The sequence below is a fragment of the Carica papaya genome, chromosome 3 (genome assembly GCF_054855325.1).
Source record: "Carica papaya isolate Zhongbai chromosome 3, ASM5485532v1, whole genome shotgun sequence".
Taxonomy (NCBI): domain Eukaryota; kingdom Viridiplantae; phylum Streptophyta; class Magnoliopsida; order Brassicales; family Caricaceae; genus Carica; species Carica papaya.
The window spans coordinates 3507006-3520948 of NC_142311.1; the positions used below are offsets into that span (position 1 = coordinate 3507006).

Consider the following 13943-nt stretch of genomic DNA (forward strand, 5'->3'; position numbering starts at 1 on the left):
TAAAATACCTTATTTCACTATTAACTTTCGAAAAATATTCAAATTATATTATAAATTTTTTTATTTAAAAAATTGACCTCTAACTTTTAAAAATATTCAAATTATACCAGTAACTATTATTGTGTATTTTCTGACATGTATAAGTAGATATCACGTAATCACACGTGACACCCACGTTTAACAACTTAATATATCAAACGTGACCCCAAACTCCATCTAGCACCCACTTATTTTCATTGCGATGTTACAGAGGAGTGAAGTTATTTCTATCCCTTCCTTCGTGCCATGAAGTTCTATAAATTCCTACCAACATCTTCAGAAATCAACTAAAGCTAAAAGAAAAAAGTTATTAAGTCTATCAATATCATATTTTGCTTAGAAAAATAGAGACAAGTGACAGAGGGAAAGAATCACACAAACGGATCTCTTTGTTTCTAAAACTTATAGATAAAATATTTTAAAGTGACTTTGAGAATGTTCATTATGATAAGAGTTTGAGTTATTCAAATGATTTCCGATGAGAGCATTTGGCAATAGAAATTTTCTATTTCTAACGAATTATGATAATGAACATATTTAGGTTTAAAAAGCGATTATTTTTTTTTTTTTTGAGATTCTCCATTATTTTTTATTGTGGAATAGTTAAAATTTGTGAAGAAAGATGGATGCTTGCTGTATTTTAGCGAAAATGAAGAATGAGAGATAAGTTAGTAGAGATGGCAAATGAGAGAAAACGGTGGAACCAATTCACTCAAGCCAACTTGTTGTTGGGGATGTTTCCATTAAAAGGCTACACCGTAGTGGAGAAAACGGGTGTTTGGAGTTATGGCGGAAGAATCTAAACAAAGATATGATTTTTATAAAAATCTACGTGGACGTCACATGTTATCTATACGACAACCATATTGATTAAAATAAGTAAAGTTGGTATCTGTGTGTGCTAATATTTGATGGTATTAAAATTTTTTCAATAGTGAATGGGTATTTTGTATATTATTTAAAATTGAAAATTAATTTATACCCAAAATATTTACGGTACAATTTGAATATTTTATAAAAATTGATGGTGAAATTAGATATTTCAGTTAATAAAAAAATTAAAAAGAAAATTATTTTTATGGTTGACATTCAAGAAGGGTTAATTAAATACATAATTTTTGAAAAATATTTGGATAAACCCTTCACTCATAACTGCATCTAACATTGGTAATTCTTATACTTGCATCATCATGTTGGGTTTTTCTGAATTCAACCTGCAACATGCAACTTCTTCTCTATCTGCAAAGCAAAAGCTTCTTTAGTTTTTTTTGGTCTTCTGCCATGGTGAAGCTTCTTCAATTTTCTTACAGTAGCAATCTTATTTCTCTGCAACTAAATATTTCCAATTATATATTGGCCCCTCATTTTTATCTCTTCTACGTCCCTTATTTTTCACTTACATTATTTGTTCTCAATATTAATAATTATGACTTTTTTTTTTAATTTTTTTTAAAAATATTTTATTTGATTATAATGGATTTTTTTCTTTTTTTTTCTCTCTGAATCAGTTATATTTAGAGTCCTTATATTAATTATTAAAAACGTGAGTTACGTATATAAATTTCGACATAAAATTTATAAATAAAAAAAGATCCATTGATGAAATTCTATATTAAATATTACATTAAGAAGTGGAGAAAAAATACATTACGTTATTGATTCTCAATATGAATAATTAAAACTTTATTTATTTTTTTAAAAGATATTTTATTTGATTATAATGGATTTTTATTTTTGTTTTTGTTTTTTGTTTTCTCTGCGTGGGTCATGTTTATTTAGATATTTATTTCTAAGATTAATTATTAAACACTGAATTTGTGAATATAAATATCACCACAGAACTTATAAATAGAAAAACCAAAAAAGAAATTTAAAAAAAAAAAATAGTAGATTGGAAATGGGTAATATCGTAATTTAGAGTGGAAAAAATAAGCACAGCAGACTTAAGAAAAGAGGAAATAAAAATGCACGCCCGGTGGGACTCGAACCCACAATCGCTTGATTAGAAGTCAAACGCCTTATCCATTAGGCCACGGGCGCTTTTTGATGTTCCGCTACCGAACATTCTTTATATATACATACTTCTTTCCCAACATGATAGTCTAGGGAACCGCAATTTTTCTGTTGCTGTCAAACATGGCAAATCGCACCGTCCCCTGATGGATATATATATATATAATATATTTATAGAAATGAATTAAAAATAGACCAACTAAAGGGAACATGATTATCCAGCTAGTCGCGCTCTCTCTCTCTCTCTCTCTCTCTCTCTGTATATATATATATATATATATAACTAGTTGTATCTATAGAACAACCTATAGAAAAAATATATAAATATATATATATATATATAACAATTTGAGTGGGATAATGCAGTGAACCTGGTGATCTATGAGAGCAAACATAAAAATAATGGCCATCAATTCAGAGAATTAAATATATAAAGCTGCAACTACTGTTGGGTTAATAAAAACAAAATGTTCACCGCATATTCCACTCAATAATTTAACGTTGGAATTGAAACGACATACGAAAGATAAACATTGAAGATTAATAAGATTCACCAACCATCAGAAAAGAAGCACATGAATAAAGATTAAATATTTCCATACAACAATGTTATATATTTATTACATATTAATATAAGTGAAATCAAGGATGATGATCAGAAGACAGGAGACTGAACATGAACATATCTCTAACTTCACCTTTATTGTATGTGTACTTTCTCAAGAGAGCTTCTTGAGTAAAGCCAGCTTTCTGCAAAACCCTTTGCGATGCCTTATTTTCTACCTGAACCAAAGCTTCAATTCTGATCACATCTGGGAATTCCTTAAAACCTTGAGAGACAATCATTTTTACAGCCATGGTGGCTATCCCTTGGCCCCAATACTCAGCAGCCACCGCATACCCCAGTACTGCTCTACACTTATTATAATCACCTGTACAGGGCATGATGAAGATGAGTCCGATCGAGCGGTCGTCTATGCAGATTGATCTGCAAAAGGGGTGTGGGATGCAGAAGTTCTTGATGTAGTTTATGGCTTCTTCTTTAGAGATAAAAGTTTCACAGCGAGTGAATCGGGTTACGCTCTCATCTCCGGCATAGATCATGAAGTCATCAACGTCTGAGATTTTATATGGGCGGATTGTGACCTTCACATCTTTGCTTTCCATTTCTTCCTCTTGAGCAAGAGTGGGGATATAGTTGTGAGATTGAAGAATAAAAGTCCAAAGAGATGAGATCTTGCATATACTGACGCGTTTTATTTTTAAAAAAATTATTTATTTATTTTTTATATATTATGTATTTTATATTTAAAATAATAAATAATTTATAATCTATATATTTGATATACTGTCATACCTTTCCTAAAAAACCTACATTATTTAAAGTGATCAAACATCCATGTTTGAAAGAGCTATAGTTAATTCATAATTTACATCTATACGATTAAATTATGCAAAATCTTGAATTGAATACTCCTAGTTTTAACATCTGAATGAGTGAGATCTAAAATAAATTTATTCAATAATTGAACTTACAATTTCATTAGAACAACTCTAAAATAAAAATACAATTCACCATTGATAAGATGTTTACATTTCTCCCAAGCTCAGATGTAACAACTGCGAAGATAGAAAATATAGTCTAAAATGTGCAAAAGAGTTAGCATGGAAGAAGAGAATAAACAATACTATTTGCATGCCTTGATTAAGAATCATTTCAAATATCTTTTGATATCTCTCCTCATTTGAAAATGTCTTTTGATCTAAGAGCAACTTTGCCTCAAAAAAATTCTTAAGACCTTGAGTATACGATCTTTTATATAACTGCAAAATCTCTTAATATATAAAATTATGGTCTTAATACTGTACAACCAATCATAAAATAATAATTATAATAAACCTATATATATATATATATTTTTTTTATTACGACTCAAGTTTTTATAACAATAAAAATGATGCCAAGAGGGAAATCAAGAACTTGAGCATTTAATTCATGATCATTCACGTTGACCTTGATTATATGGTAACCTAAAAGGGATAGTGAATTAGATTTTTTAAGTATTCACATTTTTATATATTTTTTTTAAATTTCATTTTAAAAGTACTAGTATTAGAAACCTTGCAAAACCTGCAGTCCACTAGTCTATTAAGTGCACTGGTACTTAATCACTTTAGATAGATATATGTTCACATATCACTTCATACTTGACAGAGTATTAATTAGTATGGTGAAGCATAGATACTCTTTTTCTAACATCTTCTTAGTGAATTATCACATTTGTTTAATCATCTTAATAATTTGAGAGATTGTCACATTCATTTAATCATTTTAATAATTTGATAATACTTTAGCTTTTACATTGATCAATAAGTGTTATCATTCGTTTATCTCATATTTCAACATAATATCAATAGAGATTACATATGTTTAGAAGTGTGCAGATGATTAAACAATTTTTACAATTAAATTAAATTGGGTAATTAAAACTCAATGTTTAAAAAAATCGAGCCATGTGATGTACTTCGCTTTTTCATAGCATATGAGGGCAAAATGGGTTCCTTTGTGTTATTGAGGTAAAACTTCACTTAGTTTCTTCCTTGCTAGTCGGTGTTCTTCTTTGCTTCTCATAATTTTTTTTTTTTTTCGTTTTTTACCTTATTTGGACTAAAGCTAGGGAGGGAGGATAATTATCTCCAACTATTTAGTTCATATGCATATATATATTAATGTTTTTGTTATTCTAAGTTTTTGTGAAATTAATTCTTTTCATTCTATCCTCTTTTCTATCATGGAATTTCCCACTTGAGAGCTCAATTCAAAATTGCTACTTTCTACTTTAATACCTAAATATGTCAATAACTTTAATTAATACTCAATATTCTTAATTACTAATTACTCTCTTTTTTTGTTTGTAAAATTATAATTAAACAATTATAACAACCAATATAATTTCTTTTATCCTTCTTTGTCAACTCATTACAGTAGGCTGATTAAACTAGCTTATGGAATTTCCTTATCCTACTTTCACGTTTTTATAAGGAAATGGGTCAACCAAAGCAACTTAACCTCATTGGCCTTCCGCGCATATTCTCGTCCTCTTTTTTCTATTCATAAGTTCAAAATACTTACTACATTCCATCTCAATAGTCAATTTACTTTTCCTTATTATTGATGATTCATTAACCATAGTAGCAGGAGTTGGGAACATAAAAATCAACTCTCACTTTACTCTTATTAATGTACTCCATGTCCTTAAATTACGCAATAATATTTGTAACTAAATTATCTCATAACTTTAATTGTTAAGTGATTTTTTTTTATTTTTCATTGTGAATTTTAGGATCAGACCTCGATAAAAATGATTGCACGTGCTAAGGCCCAAAACAAGTCACACTTCCTGGATACACCTGAGATACTATTTACAACTTTCTACCAATACATTGTGAACTGGCAAAAGTATTGGTGTGTAATTTTTTTCCCAATAATAAAAGAATCAATAGACATTGAAAATTAATAAGATTCACCAATTATAAGTAAAAGAAGAAAACCAATAAAGATTAGATATTTTCAAACCATAATGTTATATATCATTACATATTAATATAACTAAAATTATGGATGATGATCAGAAGACAAGAAACTAAACATGAAGACATCTTTAACTTCACCTTTTTTGTACGTATGCTTTCTTAAGATACCTTCTTGAGTAAAACCAACTTTTTGCAAAACCCTTTGCGATGCCTTATTTTCTACTTGAACAAAAGCTTCAATTCTAATCACATCTGGGAATTCCTTAAACCCTTGAGAGACTGCCATTTTTACAGCCACAGTGGCTATCCCTTGGCCCCAATACTCAGTAGCCACGGCATACCCCAATTCTGCTCTACACTTGTCATAATCACTTGTATAGGGATTGATGAAGATGAGTCCGATCGAGCGGTCATCTACGCAAATTGACCTACAAAAAGGGTGTGGGATGCAAAAATTCTTGATAGAGTTTATGGCTTCTTCTTTAGAGATCAAAGTTTCATAACGAGTGAATTGGGTTACTCTCTCATCTCCGGCATAGATCATGAAGTCATCAACATCTGAGATTTTATACGGGCGGAGTGTGATCTTCACACCTTTGTTTTCCATTTCTTCCTCTTGAGCAAGAGCAATGTTGTAATTCTGATATTCAAAAAAGTTTAAAGAACTGACATCTTGCTCTCATGAACAGATCCTCTGTTGATGTTGTGTATTTAAAAAAATTAAAATTATTCCTTATATATACATATGTTATATATTTTATTTTTAAAATAATAAATAACTTAAAATCTGTCTTTTGTATATGTTATACCTCTAATAAAAAAGACTATCAATCATAGTATTTAGATTTTGCTTTTGCTTTAAATCTCAACAATTTATTTCCTTTATCCACAATTCATATCACCCGATATGCAGAATTACATTAAAAATAATTATAATCTACATTCTTTAAACTAATCAAACATCCATGTTTGAAATAACTAAGTTAACCTATAATTTACATCTATCTTTAACTAATAGGTCATAATTTGTATTTGATGAGTTATGTCTGGTGCAATTACTATCATTTTTGACATGCTAATAGATTAATAATACAACTATGATTAGTCCAAATAATAAAAAGCTAATACAAACCAATTAAAGGAGAGTTCATAATATAATAAATTCAAAAAAAAAAATTGAAGGAATATATGTATTGTTTATTAAAAATTAAATAGAACTATATAAAGAGAACAATGAATTATTATCAAATGAAATGAGAGAGATTCACCTTATGGGTGAGTCAATAGTCTAAATTTTGAAACTCTATAATATTTTTACTCATCACAAACACCTAATGCCATCTTTTTCCATATTCTGTTAATTTGAGGAGAAAATTGCATGCCTTTCTCAGTCAAATGAATTCATATATATGTATATATCGATGCAGAACCTGTGATCAATGATGTAATCCAGAACTCACACTATGTTTATTAAGACACCAAAAGGTTATATCTTATAAAAAAAACTCGTCATGCTTAACCCATTATCGATAAAATGATAGAAACTAAGATTATTGAGAAATTAATAGAATAAGAATAGAAAAACCGCTATAAGGGATACCTTGGTAAGTTGATTCAACTCTTTACTCAACAAGAAGAATGAAAATACTTTATTTGTTGAAATAAACTTTTATAATTTATTGATTGAAACTTGGATAGTTACAACTAAGAATTGAATGCCTATTTATAGGGTAAAACTATATGCAATACAAAGAAATAAATCTTCTAAATTAATTGCATAAATTATAAAAAAAAAATGAAATCTTGGTTTAAATGAAAAATTAATAAAAATTAAGAAGATTTTGACTAATTAAGCTAGATAGGATTTCCCATTTTTAGAAAATTTTTAATCGATGAAGATCTTAATTGATTGTAGAAAAATTAGAGGGAGAATAAATGAAAGTTTAGGGCTGGCCATTAAAAGAGCATTATGGCCACCCAAACCTTTCCTTTTGTAATGGGATTTAGTTCTTTAAAGAGTTTTCTCTTTTCTTAAAATATTTTCTGATTTTAAGAGATTTTTTCTCTTTGATTGGTCCTCCCTCTTAAAGTCAAAGATTTCCAGCGATCTTAGGAAAGAAAATCCCATGGGAATTTTTTCTTTTCATTAGTTAGAAGATCTCTCTTTTATAGTCAAATTCTCTTGTCTTTTTTTACTAGATTCCCTCTTCACTTAGATTGAATTATAGGGACCATTATACTCTTGAGTTAATGGGCTTATTTCTTTTTTCTCTTGGGCTTCTTCACTTGATCCAAACTCATCTTCCTCATTGATCCATTCTTGAATAAAAAGTTTAGTGGCTTGCTTGGAAATCCGCTTGCTTGCAATCGGATGGTTCGGACGCGTTCCCGCGTTTGTGGACAGTCCAGAGTCATTTCCTCCTTAGGTGCGATCGGATGATCTAGATTAAACACGATGAATGGTCTAGATTCGTTTTCTTTTTAAACACGATCGTACGGTTGAGATCAAACCATGATAAATGGTTTAAATTTATTTTATCTTTAAATGGGATCGGATGGTTGAGATTAAATGCGATGAACAGTTCATATTTAAGGGAGACATATATAAATATCTCACTTAACACTGAATCTAAACCTTAGCCACTAGCCCCCCGCCGAAGAAGAAAAACCAGTCGCCGGATAAGAGAGCCGACCACTGTCCGCCGTCGCGTCAAAGCCACCTCCGACCGTTAAAATAGGTAAAAATTCTCTTGTTCGCTCGAAATTTAATTTTGAACACCCCCATGATCAAATCGGAGTAAAAGAAACGGCGGATGAGCCGAAAATTGTGGGTAAAGCCCGACACTGCCGCTGCAGCAAAAATAAAAAATCGTTTTCGATGAGCCCCTTCTTGTTTCCTGTTTCATGCGATTTTTTCACCATTGTGTTCAATATTATATTTTCCACAGGTTGACCAAAGAAAAATGCCCAGCTGAAAATGTGAGCTGACGGAGCCGGCACACTAAAATTTTTTTTCACCAATAAGTTTTTATTTTTCGACTTTTTTAGCCAATCGATGCCCATTAACGTGTTTTCTCACAGAGATAGATATAAAATAGACTGAAATTGGCCAAAGCTATACAAAAATGGCCAATTCAAGGCAAACTGCTCCGCGGATGACTGTACTGCCATGTTAGAATTCTGAAATTAGCCAAAGAAGGTTTTTAACACCGATTTTAGATTTTTTAGGATATTTTTAGGTACGTGAAGCGTGTTTTTACCTCTACAGAAAAATTTAAAAAATCCGAAGACCATCAATAAGTACAGTAGAAAGTTCAATATTTTAGACACCGATTCGGATAAAAATCCATCACTTTATTCTCTATTATAAAATTGAAGTCTAATTATAAATAATACGGTATTTTGTGTAATTTAAAAAAATTTGATAATTAATTACATGTTACTAATGGAGCCAGAATCGGTTATTTATTACTGTTTGTCCTACTTTAACTAATTATTTGATTTTATAATTTTAAATACATGATAATACATTAGAATTAGTAAGATGGTTCAGTTGTGTTTTCTTGATGCATGTTTTACTTATCATGCGTGATTTGTAGTTAAATTGTTAAACTAAAAATTAAATGTAAATAAAAAATTGCTTAGTTAAGTGAATTAATGAAATGATTGTTTTACTGGATATCTTGAGAGATAGTGGACAGACTTAGTATATAGGGAACTCTACTGTGAATATTACCTCATACCAGATGAGGTATCGAGAAATGATATTTTTAGTGCTCATACCGTACAGGATATGGAGGCACCCCGATTCACCCTCATACCGGACGAGATATAGGGGGATGGTACCTTTGGTGCTTATACCAGAAGGGGTATGGGGACGGTCTGATTCACCCTCATATTGGACAAAGTATTGAGGGATAATACTTTTGACACTCATATCAGACGGGGTATGGGAACGACCGGTTAGTTGATAAGTTTTGTTATGGGTTCACACATGGTGGGACATCTCTATGGACCCTCAGGGATACCAGTAAGTAATAAAAGAAAAAATTGTTATTTTGGCTAATTGAATATGAGATTATAATGTTGTTTATGTTATTGTCTCTATAGGTCGATTTTGAAAATCTCGTTACGGTAAGTATACTATAAATGATTGTACTTATGATAAATGAATTTACTTAATTTAAGAGCTGCATTAGTTATTTTTATGATCTTTACAAACCTTCATTTTTGTATTAGTGAGTAGTGTGATATTCTTACTAGGATAATGTAACTCACCATTTCATTAACTATTTCAGATCAAGAGAACCAAGATCGTCCTAAGATACCTAATTGTTTACTTTTCATTTATTTCTTGATTTTTTACTTGTTCTTTTAAAACGGTCATTCTCGTATCCCTATTGGGTATTTTAGATTATTATATAAGAAATGTAAACCCTAACTCTATTATTTTACTTCTGCATTCAATTCATGTTTTATCTTCCTTTCAAGTTTCGGGATGTTATAACATATGTGCCTTTAAAACCCACAGGAGAATGAAGAAGAGTCGTGGGGGACACTTCTCCATTTTGGCTATAAAACTAACGAGAACCGTGAGATGAGAGAACAAGAGAGAAAGAAAAAAAAAAAGAAAAGGATCTAGAGAGAAAAAGGATTGATGTTGAGAAGAGACAGGAAAAGGGTTGTGTGAGATAAGAGAGAGTCACATCGAAGAGAGCTTTGTTCCAGTACATGGCATATTTGACTAGATCTGGTACGTGCATCAAACAGCAAACCTGCACGACTTGAAAAAATAAAAAAATATCAGAAGACCATAGAAAGGGAATGCGAGGTGGTGCAACAAGAGAAGAAGAAGAATGACAGCGGCTAGTCGCATGATTTCATAAATCCATAGCTCAGTTTGACACAATTTCATTATACCTGTGCTGGATCTGAGTGTTGGAGGTGGTCTGTGGCAATTGTAGATCAGTTCAGGATGATGTGTGACAGTCCAACGGTGGCACATGTGGTCCAATAATGGCGCGTGAAGAGGCATACTAGTTTCCTGTGGTTATACATAACGAGTCCCGAAAACCCAGTTCGAATAGATGAGTTCAAAAAACCTTGATGGTTTACGATTTTAGATCTAAGGTTAAGAAAAAAAAAGAAAATGATCTAGAGAGAGTTTTGTTCCCATCCGTGGCAGATTGACTAGTTCTGGTGTGTGCGACAGACAACAAACCAGCAGAACTTAAAAAAGGAAAAAGACATCAAAAAATCGAACCAAGAGAATGCATGGCCATGCAACTAAAGAAGAAGAAGAATTACAACGGTTGGTCACGTAATTTCAAAAATCTACAACTTTGTTTGACACGGTTTAACCAAATCTGTGCCAGATCTAAACGTAGGAGATGTTTTGTGGCAATTTCCGATTGGTTCGCAACAACGTGTGACGGTCCAGCGGTGGCACGTGGCTGTCCAACGGTGGCATATGCAGAGGTGCGTGGACTTCCTATGGTTACATGTAGTGAGTCCTGAAACCTGGTTTACATAGGTGAGTTCAAAAAATCCTAATGGTTTATTGTTTTAGATTTAAGGTTAATTAATTCTATTCAATTTTAATGCAATAAATTATTTACCCAATCTAGAATTAGTAATAAGTCTTTACATAGAGTTTAAAATTAGTAAATGCTCAATTTACTATTAACTCGATACAGATATCACTGTAACAGATTGATCTTATTTCTTAAGGATAATTTCGTGAAAACGATTTAGGTAGAAATCAGGTATGTAACGGCCCCAGAAAATTTAAATGGAAATGCATATAATAATTTGAGTGCGGAAGCGAAATAAAGATTAAGGTTAACATCCCTTACACGATAACTCAAAAATATTAACAAACATTACGGAACAAATTCTCTGAAAGAAATACGAGAATTGGAAAAAAAAATAAAGGAAACTATAAAGTATCTAGCATCTATTCGTAGCCTTCTTGCGGATCGAGCTCGGGAACCGGGTCCTCCTGATCTGAAATGGTTAAATAAGGGGTGAGCTACACTAGCCCAGTAAGGATATCACATTATATCGTCGGCAGAGAAGTAAAAGTTGGTATAAAACCAAAAACAACTAATGGAACACAAATTTTAAACCAATACATTCATTAAAAATAAAACTATTTTTCCTTTTACTTACCATTGGGGAATATGTGAAAACAACCTATAAAGACAATAACATTATACAGATCATAACTTCATGCACAATCAGTAACATAGAACATATCATAAATTCATATTCATTAACAATAACTAATCATTATTGTTTCTCGTTTCACCAGCCTACTAGTATCCATGGGGATCCATAAGGGTGTCCCCGCTACACGTGAACCATTTTCCTTAACAATCTTAATTCCAGGGCTGTCCCCATACCCTATTAGGTATGAGTGCTAAGACATTAAACCTCAATACCCTATCCGGTATGAGGGTGAAGCGGTCGTCCCCATATCCTGTCCGGTATGAGCGCCAAATGACCAAGTCTCCATGCCCCGTCCGGTATGAGACAATGTTCATGGTAGGGTTCCCTATGAACCCGGTCCGTCCACCATTTATCAAGATATCTAGTGAGGCTGTCACCTTATCTGTTTATTAGATCACATCCTTTTCCCGTTTATCCTTAATTTTCATTATGAAATTAAACACAATCACATAAAAATTAAACATGCACTCAGTAATACAATCATATCTTAAATCCTAAAATCACATAGTGGTCAAGTAATACAGTAATACATGCATTTAAAACTATAAAATTAGATACCATCATGCATTTAAACTGTAAAATAAATCAACAAGAATCACAAGAGAACAATGTCCGATTTCGGGCTCCATTAGAAATCAGTAATTAATTATGCATATTTATCTAACTTGTACAAAAGACCGTATTATTATTTATTCAAACTTCATATCTATGATAGAAAATAGGGTGAGGGGTCCTTACCTGATTTGATGCCGAAAACTAAATAGTTACTGCGCCTACCGGCAGTCCCTAGGTTCCATGAATTTTCCTTCGGGAATTGAAACACGCTTACGGTACCTACACATGTCCCAAATAACCTAAAAATCAGACCCAGAGCCTACTCAGTCAATTTCAAAAATCCGACAAGGCAACTCCGCCGTGCTCCGACGATGGCACTGCCGCCCGCGACGGTGACCTGCCTCAAGTTGGCTGTTTTCAGCCGAATTCAGCCAAACTTGCATCGATTCCTGCGAGAAAACACACTTAGGGCCATCGGTTGGCCAAAAAAACATAGAAAATTGAAACTCACCGGTGGTGGAGCTCTACGGTGCGGTGGCTCCTCCGGCTCACGTTTCGGTTGGGTGTTTTGCTTCGGTCAATCTGTAGAGAAGGAAACGGTGATCACAATGGTGGAAAAATTTCATCGAACGGGAATAAAAAAGGGCCTCATCGGAGGCATTTTTTGAAACACCCTGCGGCGGCGCCGCCAAGATTCGGCAGCGTTTTTTTGCCAATTGGCCAGTTCTTTCACTCGGATTTTGCCATGGATGGGATTAAAATTGAATTTCGTGCAAGAGAAGAAATTTTTACCTCGTTTAACGGTCGAAAATTGCTCCGGTGCGGCGACGGATGGTGGCGGTCGACTCCCTGGCATCTGGGTTGTCTTCTCCGGCGAAGGGCTCTGGCGGCTAGGGTTAGGGTTTGGGTGCGGATGGAGTTATTTATACTCATCCACTTTTGATCTGGATCGCCCATCGCTTTTAATATGGACCATCCGATCGCGATTAAAGAAGAAGTGAATATGGACCGTTCATCACGATTCAATCTGGGTCGTCCGTGTGCGATTCAATCTGGACCGTCCGTGCACGATACAATCTAGGCCGTCCGTGCGCATTTTCAATTTGGGTCGTCCGTGCGCACGGGAACGAATCTCAGCCATTCGATCGCACACGCGGATCGCCCACCTGGCTCCCCTCATGTGGCCTGCCGCGTCAGTGCCTCTGCCACCTGGCGCATCCTGATTGGTCGGGGCTGTTGACCGGACATCTGACATGGCGTAATTTTTCTTTCAAAAATATCCCTAAAACCCAAATTTTCACTTCTTTTATCTAAAATTGTTTTCAATTAAATTCTTAACTAATTTTTCACCCTTTTTATTACTATTATTATTATTATTTTCAATTAAAATAAAATAATTTAAATTAAATTCAATTAATGTAACACCCAAGTATTTTTAATTTTATTCTTATTATTTTTATTTTCTTTTTTTTGTATTTTAATTTTTTAGATTTTAATTTAATTTAATTTAATGAAAATAAAAATAATAATAATGATAAAATTGGGTAAAAATATTATTTGGATTTAATTGA

At 32.6% G+C, this 13943-nt stretch overlaps 1 non-coding gene across 1 annotated transcript; it reads right to left on the reverse strand.

Moving 5' to 3' along the window:
* Positions 1 to 2006: 2006 nt before the first annotated feature.
* On the reverse strand, positions 2007 to 2079 carry TRNAR-UCU (transfer RNA arginine (anticodon UCU)). Its single transcript has one exon. It is a non-coding gene; the product is annotated as a tRNA-Arg (tRNA).
* Between the last annotated feature and the right edge of the window lie 11864 nt (positions 2080 to 13943).